Below are 9,587 nucleotides of genomic sequence, written 5' to 3' on the forward strand. Positions count from 1 at the left end.
AAAAACTAACCACTCGCTTCCAATGCCTAAAAATTCTTAAACTAGGTAAGCTATGCGTAATTTGTCGTTTTCCTTGCATTGATTAATGTTTTAACTACTTGCATGCCAAATTTCAAGTCAATGGTTCTTAAAATAACAAAGATATACGTCATCGTTCTCTCGATTTCACTTGTTTATTTTTACTAGGACATTTACCGGTCCAGGTCACGGAGTCGTTTCTCGCCTATGACAGCAGCGAAATTCAGACTAGTATGGAAGATTTCGGACTTGTCAATTAAAATTTCACATCAATTATACGCTACTTACTTCCTCATATTTTAATAATGTTCTTCGTGTAGACGTTACACGACTTATTTTTCCTCAGCAGCATCAACTGTTGACAAGATCTGCCATTTTAATGAATACACTAAATAACCGAAATGTCTAAAACTTTAAATAAGGGGAAAATGGGTAATAATAATCTAAATGAAATAGATAAACAAAAACCAAAAATTAAAAAAGCCAAGAAATAATGTTCAATTTCCTTCTCTAAGTGCAATATCACAAGAATAATGTTTTGATCAGTTTTAAGGTATTTGAGATTTTAAGTCTATCGGGTCCAAAACGGGCTTAGCCCCTGTGCCCTATATCTCGATCAGGTAAACGGAGTAATCCGCAGTCAAAATCATTGTGTTAAGAAATTTAGGTCTAACAATTGGTATGAAACATGTCAGAAAGTGTTTGACCCAATGACAGGTTGTATTGGCAAACTAGATCGTTATAATGACCATCGAATTTGCGAAATACTGAGTTAAAAACGAGACTTGAAACCCCAGTAACATCATTTTGTTTGTCAGTAGCCTGCCTCGATTTTAAAACTGATCATTCGCAAGTCAAGGTCTTGCATATCGAATCAGTTGATATACATAAACATGATATGCAGGTGATGGAATATTGCTACATAAATATGAGAAGTTGAAGCTAAAATTATCGGGCCGTTTGTCATAAAGTTGAGTTGCTAGTTTACCGCTAACATTTATGTTCAATAAAATATTTAAGTACGATGCAGATGTGGAAGACTCTGGTGTCTTTGATTTCGAGTTCATTGGGATAAATCTCATAACAATGTTCCCCATTGCCGTGAATCTCAAATTTCACACATGCTTTACGGGGTAGATTTCAGCACAAAATTCACCTATATCACCCACGAATAATTATATGTAATACATTTAGATCTATGTCAGAAATATACAAGTTACATTATCTTATTCAAATCACAATTTCACGCTTACGTATTAATACTTGATCAGAATTTTTAAATGTGTTACTGAGCAGTTGGTAACTTTGAAACCAACATGATATAGTGAAAATCGGGTATGAAGACTAATGGCTACCACTAACGGTGTATAAAATATACATTGTCTTCACGTGATCGGTGTAAACCAATCATGATATTACAAATTTGATAAGATACCGTTGTATTGTATTGGTTTCAGCCAATGAAATTTTTTACCAGACACAGGATAAGTATAGACATAGACTATTCATTCATTTTGAAATGTAGATATAATATTTGATCTGTAAAATAAAAAGGTTTCACTTTAAATGATACATACTTACATATCATGTATGAAAGGGTGCAAAAATAATAAAGATTAAAAGTTCCAACAATCTACAATTTTTTGAAAATAAAAGTCCTAACAATATTTTCACCCTGATATACACATAGAAATATTCTGCATACAGGAAGAAAATAACTTGAAAACGGCAAATGTTGTTCCGCAGACACATAAGGTGAATCAGGTACGGACACAATTTTTACTTTACTGATCAAAACGACGTGAAGAGGGTCAGAAATCAGGAAAACTCACAACATATTTTTTGTATAAAGAAAACTTTACTATGGAAAGTTATATATTTTTAGAATCCCTAGAATTAAGAAAAACTCTATGTAGATTTCGAATTAGTGCACATGACCTTCGAATTGAAAGAGGAAGATATGAATTTACAAAAACCAATTCTGGCCAGAAGATTTCTTTAGAGAGAAACAGAAGAATATGTGAATCATGTAACCTTAATTGTGTGGAAGATGAATTTCATTTCCTTACTGATTGTCCATTCTATGTTGAAGAGAGAAATATGTTTTTTAATGGTATATACAAGCTCAACAAAAATTTTATCTCTCTAACAAATAAGGACAAATTTACTTGGTTGATGATTAATGAAGACAAACTAGTAATTGTCAAATTGAGTGAATATTTAGTGCAAACTTTCAGAAAAAGAAGTGATGCTTTAAAACTGCAAAAATCATTATACATGTACATGTAGTTTATTATTCATATGTTGGTATAACACTGATACTGTCCATTTACTTGTGATTAGCAATTTATATATGTATGTACTTGTTTCCCCAACATGCTGCATCCACATGCAGTTTGCAGTCTATGTAACCTGTAGTTAATGTTGTAAACTTTCTTTCTTTTTTGAATTTCCTTCTTTATAAACTGTCTTACTGTTATGCCCTCTGGGCCCAAAATTGGAATAAACTTATCTTATCTTATCTAAGGTCGCTTAAACACACTGGGGGTCAAAACAAAAGACAAAGTCACCTCGTCATCACAATATTTTAAAAATGTCGAATAGGGTTTTGAATGGAGTTTCACAGTTTTTGTAGGTTTTTCACTCAAAAAGACATTTTGGACTCCAAGTGATAGCATCGGATCCATATTCCCATTTTCACATTTTTTTTTTAATATTTTGGTTATAGGATATGGTGACTTATCCAAATAAACCAAAGGCGTTTTAATTGAAAAAGATTGTAATTGTAATTGCCAACTTTTCATCAATAAATGGTGTTTTAGCCTTAATATTTTTTCCTGAACTTGAAATGTTTGAAAGAATACACTGATGCATCCAAATATGATACTGATCAGAGTTTCAATTGAAAATGGATTTTAATTAGAATTTTCAGTTTTCGATGATTTTGGTCAATAAATGGTGTTTAAAAAAAAGAAGAAGAAGAACAGGTTTTCTTCCAATATTTTTAAAACACTTGTCAGATTTGTTAAGGGATGCATTAATATATTTTCCAAATATGATACAAATCAATGGGTTTTAATTGAAACGTGGATTTTGATTGAAATTTCCAATTGTCGACGATTTTTCATCAATAAATCGTGTTTCAGCCTCAAACTAACACCTTTCTTTTCAATGGTTTTTCAAAAATTTTAATGGGAATTTCCACTTTTTGACAATTTGTTTTCAATAAATGATGTTTTAGTCCCTCTCTTCAATATTTTTTGCATAACATGTGATATCTGTTATAAAGATACGTTAATCTATTTAAATAATTATGATACAAATCAAAATATCTCAATGGGAACATATATTTTATTGGAAATACCAATTTTTGATGATTTTTCATAAATACATGGTGTTTTTGCCTCAAAATAACAGCTTCCTCTCAACATATTTTGCTATATTTTACACGTGTTTATGGACATATTTTTAAAACTATAAAAAGTGAGAAGAAACCTTGTGTTGCTAGTTCCCATTTCCAATACAATCTCAGTCTCAATTTCTATTGGACTAAGTCGGGATCAAGATGAACAAACGACTTTCAACATGTTGATGAAGGACATATCTGCCTGGGTGCCAGAAGTGTTATCTTGATCTGCAATTTTTGATAAGATTCCATAATCTCAAAAACTGCTGGTACACTAAAGAATTTTTTTTTATTGAAATCTACACAACGGGATGAATTTCAAAAGCTACATTGTACGTAAACATACTCTTTTAACAAACCATATGTTCTTAAGGTTACAGGTGCAGTGTATATATGCATGGCCTGAGGCAGTTGTCAAACTAACCACGACTAGCATTTGGATAATAAAAAAAATTTGAATGGAATACTAGTATAAGCATCGGTGGTTCAGTGGTAGAATGCTCGCCTGCCACGCGGGCGGCCCGGGTTCGATTCCCGGCCGATGCATATGTTTTTGTGAGCGATATCGATTATCCGATATACACTGTTTCTCGCTAATAATGTGCAATTCGACTTGAAAAAAGAGCGAAATTAAAGTCATGCAAGCAAAGCCTTTCCACAAGTATAAACAGATATTTACATTACTATAACCTGGTCGCATTGATTTCGAGCAGGTACACAGGATAGGTAAATGGAATGACTTAATTAAGTGTGTATCCAAGGAAAATCGTAGCAAACTTTTTGTACTTCGAAGACAGATTGATTGATTGATTGTTTGCCGCCACATTCAATTTTTTTTTCAAGTATCTGGTGGCGCCCAGTTTTTATTGGTGGAAGAGAGAACCCAGATACAATGTACCTGGGAAGAGACCACCGACCTTCCGAAAGTAAATTGGAAACTTTCTCACTTACCGGCGCGAGCAGGATTCGAACCCGCACAGACCAGAATTGAAAGGCCGTGTTATTTTGAGCTCGATGCTCTAACCACTCGGCCGCGAGAATATATATATTCGCATAAACAACTCGAGGGAGGCAAAGTGTATGTGAACAAACAGTTTCCAGCTGAAGTTGAAGAAAAGAAGAAAAAGCTACATGTATATCCAGCTTTGAGACAGGCAAAAGAAAAAAGTGCGTAAAGTTGATACGTAATATTCTTCATATCGATGGGGAGGAGCACATCCCACAGGAATCCCCCTCCGGTTCTGCACCAGTGTGGATCAACAGAACGCCGAGCAACAGATAGAGGCACAGGGTATTATTTGGAAATCAAGTTCCCCTTGGACAACCCCAATTATATAAGTTACGAAAAAGAATGAGAAAACTAGGTTGAATACTATTACGATACAGGATGCTTTTCCTCTCCCTAGACTTCAGGACTGTTTAAACACTGTCCGAATATCTGTTTATTTTTCAACTTTTGATTTAATTTCAAACTACCATCAAGTTCTTGTAAAGGAAAAGGACATTCACAAAATCGCTTTCATTACAAAATATGGACTACATGTATATGAATTTACTACTATATCAATGGGTGTCAGTAGACCATCTGCTTCTTTTCAGAGACTCATGAAATTTGTTTTACAAGGCCTGAATTGGCAGACTTGAATCATTTATCTTGATGATATTGGTCTTTTCAGGAGGACCTGCAAAGGGTAGGAGAAGTTTCAGAGAGAATACATGACTCCGGGATGAACCAACATTTCAGACAAAAGTAAATTTAGGTCATGTTGTCTCGTATGGACGGTTAGTCCCCGGGGGTCTCTACAGCCCAGTAGCTAAGTACTTCGTTACTAGCTTGAAAATACGGATGTATATTAACTGCTGGGATAAAATTTAGAAATTCATTTCAAAATTAAGGATGATATCTCCTTCATGCATAGCTCTGATCCTTGGATGAATTTGGCTCCATTTTGTTTTTAGACACTCTAGTTTTCCTTTTAAAAGTTTTTTGTCATTTCGAATTTCCAAAATTTCGGCTTGAGAATCACTGAAGAGACATTATTTGTCGAAATGCGCACCTGGTGCATCAAAATTGGTACCGTACAAGTTTTACATTGTGAACCCTGGGTCGAGACCTCTGCTGGTGGACTGTTAGTCCCTGAGGGTCTTTACAGCCCAGTAGGTAAGTACTTCGTTACTAGCTTGAAAATACGGATGTATATTTAATTGCTGGGATAAAATTTAGAAATTCATTTCAAAATTAAGGGTGATATCTCCCTCATGCATAGCTCTGATCCTTGGACGAATTTGGCTCCAGTTTTTTTTTTTTTTTTTGCACTCTAGTTTTCCTTTTAGCTGTTAAAAGTTTTTTGTCATTTCGAATTTCCAAAATTTCGGCTTGAGAATCACTGAAGAGACATTATTTGTCGAAATGTGCATCTGGTGCATCAAAATTGGTACCGTATAAGTTTTACATGAGGGAGTACTGCCGAACCCTGACCTTTCAAAAATCTTACAGTGGCGCCTCACCCAGCCATAGTTACAGAAGTTAGAAAACTCCTTGGGATGGGAGGTTATTACAGAAAATTTATCAAAGATTTTGTTAAGCTAGTTATACCTGGTGAATGTGAAGAAGTCTTCACTAAATTATAAGAATCTTTTATAGTCCTATTTTAGCCTATCCTTTAGATGAGGGAGAATACGAGGGTGAGTCAATAAGTAACCAGCCTATCCCATTTCCGATTGACCGAGACAGTCAAGATTTTCATGCCTTGTGTCAATACATGTTTTATCCCTGGGTACAAAATTGCACGCGTATCCAGTCATTCTTTAATAAGATATTGAATGTCAAACATGGCTAGTGATGCAAAGGCATGCTTTTCATCTAAAGTTGAGTAACGTGCTATAATTCCGTACTTGTATTTAAAAGGTAAAACAGGAAATACACGGCTAGTAAACCAATGTTTATGGGTCTTCTGTACCATCTTGTGCTCAGGTTAAATTCTGGGTAGGGGAATTCAAAAGCGGAAGAACGTCTTTAGAAGATGAAGCCAGGTCTGGACGCCCACTGGATGCCACCGACGAAGAAATGTGTAAGAAAGTTCGGGATCTGATATACTCTGATAGGCGAATTCAGGTGGAAGAAATAGCGCAGGCATTTCACATGGTAGCGTTTCAACAATCTTACATGATCGTTTAGGTATGCGCAAGCTAACGGCCTGTTGGGTCCCCAAATCCCTTAGCGATGAGCAAATGGCAACCAGAGCATCAGTATGCAGCGCCTTGTTGAAGCGTTTTAGGTCAAAAGATGATTTTCTTTTGCGCCTGGTGACTGTAGATTAGACTTGGGTTCATTATTATGAGCTAGAGAATAAAGCTCAGAGTCGTCAGTGGGTAGGGCCTGGGTCCCCGAGGTCAAATAAGTTCAAGACGCAACCATCTGCTGGCAAGGTGATGGCCATAGTATTTGGGACGAAAAAGGCGTTATTATGTTGGACGTTTTACTCAAGAGAAGTACAATAAATGGAGTGTACTATGCAAACTTGCTAGACCAGCTGAGAACCGCAATCCGTGACAAACATCGAGGTAAACTCTCTAAAAGTGTTTTGCTGTAACAGGACAACGCGAGAGTTAACACTTGCAAAGCTGCAATGGATGCTGTAGAGCAAAACGGGTATGAATTAATACCACATCCTGCCTATTCGCCTGACCTAGCTCCTAGCAATTTTTTCCTATTCCCAAACTTTAAAAAGGATATCCGTGGACGTCATTTCCGGTCTGACGAAGAAGTCATGACGGCAGTCAATGGAATGGACCCTAACATTTTCAGTTCTGGGCTGATGGCACTTGAACACCGTTGGTCTAAGTGCATCACACTAGAGGGCAATTACATCGAAAAAGAAGAGGTGGATCTCAACCGGAAATAAGTTAGGCTGGTTACTTATTGACTCGCCCTCGTACATATTAGACACTGATGCTAGTGATGAGGCCATTAAAAGTGTCCTGTCCCAAATACAAAATGACACCGAAAGAGTGATTGCATATGGGAGTAGGTCATTAAAGAAGGATGAAAATAATTACTGTATCACTGATAAAAAATGACCAGGTTTGCGTTATTTTGTGGGATATTTCAGACATTATTTATTTGGGGGTAGGTTCACAGTTCACACTTGTCTGGTTATTTAGAGTCAAGGAACCTAAAGGGCGAATTGCTTGGTGTTTAAAATTATATCTCACTTAATTTTTCAGTTCAATATCGCCTAGGTCACAAACATCGAAACATGGATGCTATGACCAGGTGAGAATTCTGCAGATAGTACTTGTCCCGAAGCAGACGACTTAGAGTATTTGAAATGTGGACTCTCTTATAAATGTCAAAAGAGATCTTTTGAAATGTGTAGTTCTTTCTTACATAAATCTAGCAAACAATAAGATCCCAGTTTTCCTACTCCTGGTTACAGTTTAGAAACTTGTGATCATGAACAACAGAAACAAAGTCAACAGACAAAAGCAGTTATACTAGACAGCAAACATTCAGAGGGAAAGAGGGTCATACCACATTTTGAACAAAATGTAGTAGGAATCATTTAAAGAAAGAACAGTTAAAAGATCCAAACAAAGGTTTAGTATATGACTTGGTGAAAAACCAAACTAGAACTGATATGTCAGAATTTGTAACACAGGCACCAGCTGTTAGGCATTGTTGGCATTATCGTTAATGCTTTTCATATTAAAGATATACTCTTACTATAAGAAGTTCATAAGACAACTCTGGATCTTACTTACTTACCCAATAAATTAAAAAAAGCAGTTATTACTTTAGCACATGACACTTAAAAGACCCAAGACAGTTTCTAGGGATTTCTTCTGGTGTGAAATGAAAGAGGATGTTGTAGTTCATGTGTCAGGTTGTAAATCCTGTGAGAAGAACAGGAGAACATATCACAAAACAAGGGCAGATTAATATAGGAAGCCCTCTGGACAGATTATCCACTGATATACTGGGTCCATTACCAGAGACCCCCAGGGGAATTATATTTTGACTGCAACTGACCAATTTACTAGCTGGATTGAAATATTTCCTGTCCCTGATCAATCCGCAGTAACAACAGCTAGAGTCCTATTATATGAGGTCATAAGTCGTTACGGGTGTTCTGAAATTGTACACTCAGACCAGGGTAGTAATTGTAAAAATAATATTTTTGTGAGTTAAATTGTGTGAACTTCTTGAAATAAAGAAGACTCGTACTATCCCTCGGCATCCCCTGTCCAATGGGAAAACATAAAGATTAAACAAAACATCAATAAAGATGACAGAGTTATATCAGAAATGACAAAACAGAGTGGGACCTTTACTTAGAGTGTCTTGGAGCAGCTCGCCTTACACCTAACTTACTTATGTTAGGAAGAGAAGTGGACATACATGTACCTTCTGAAATAATATTCGAATCTAAACTGAGATTCCAAGAAGAATCTGTTATGAATTGTATGTTGAGACAAATTACAACTGGCTCATCAAATTGCCAGGGAGCACTTATGCCACTTGCATAAAAGACAAAGAGATTTTTATAATTCAAATTATCTTTTTACAGTTACAAAGAGGGAGACAAGGTTTGGTTCCTCAATGAAGGACACAAAGATGGGAAGCTAGGTGATTTGTCCACCATGACAAACTGAAACTTTTTAAAGCTCAAAATTAAATTACTTAAAGTCATGTTTGTATTGGGCACTGCGTTTTTAATACGTGTCTGTTTCAAGATCAGAAGATTTCTTAGAAGTCTACAGAGTAAGGAATGGGTCATTCTAAAAATTTGACAATATAACTTCGTGTCGTTGGTCATTCCAGTGCTTTATATAATTTTATATCTGACCTTGCATCCACTCTGTATTTCCGACACTTTTAGATATCTGGTATTGTTAGGTTCAGTGCTCTCTCTCTCTCTCTCTCTCTCTCTCTCTCTCTCTCTCTCTCTCTCTCTCTCTTTCTCTCTCTCTCTCTCTCTTTCTGTGTGTGTATGTATGTGCAGTTTAAAATCATTATCATTCTGCTACAATTGTTTCTACTACTTGATTTTGTGATAATAGCAATCAAGATATCTTGATTAAGATGTGACTTCACAATTAACTCTTCGTCCGAAGGGATGTACAAAATATCTATTGTCAGTGTGGTACGACCTAAAATAAA

At 35.9% G+C, this 9,587-nt stretch overlaps 1 non-coding gene across 1 annotated transcript; it reads left to right on the forward strand.

Annotated features, from left to right (window-relative positions):
* Nucleotides 1-3,899: 3,899 nt before the first annotated feature.
* Trnag-gcc (transfer RNA glycine (anticodon GCC)) lies at nt 3,900-3,970 on the forward strand. Its single transcript has one exon. It is a non-coding gene; the product is annotated as a tRNA-Gly (tRNA).
* Nucleotides 3,971-9,587: the final 5,617 nt, after the last annotated feature.

Source organism: Ostrea edulis, chromosome 6, assembly GCF_947568905.1.
Source record: "Ostrea edulis chromosome 6, xbOstEdul1.1, whole genome shotgun sequence".
Lineage (NCBI taxonomy): Eukaryota > Metazoa > Mollusca > Bivalvia > Ostreida > Ostreidae > Ostrea > Ostrea edulis.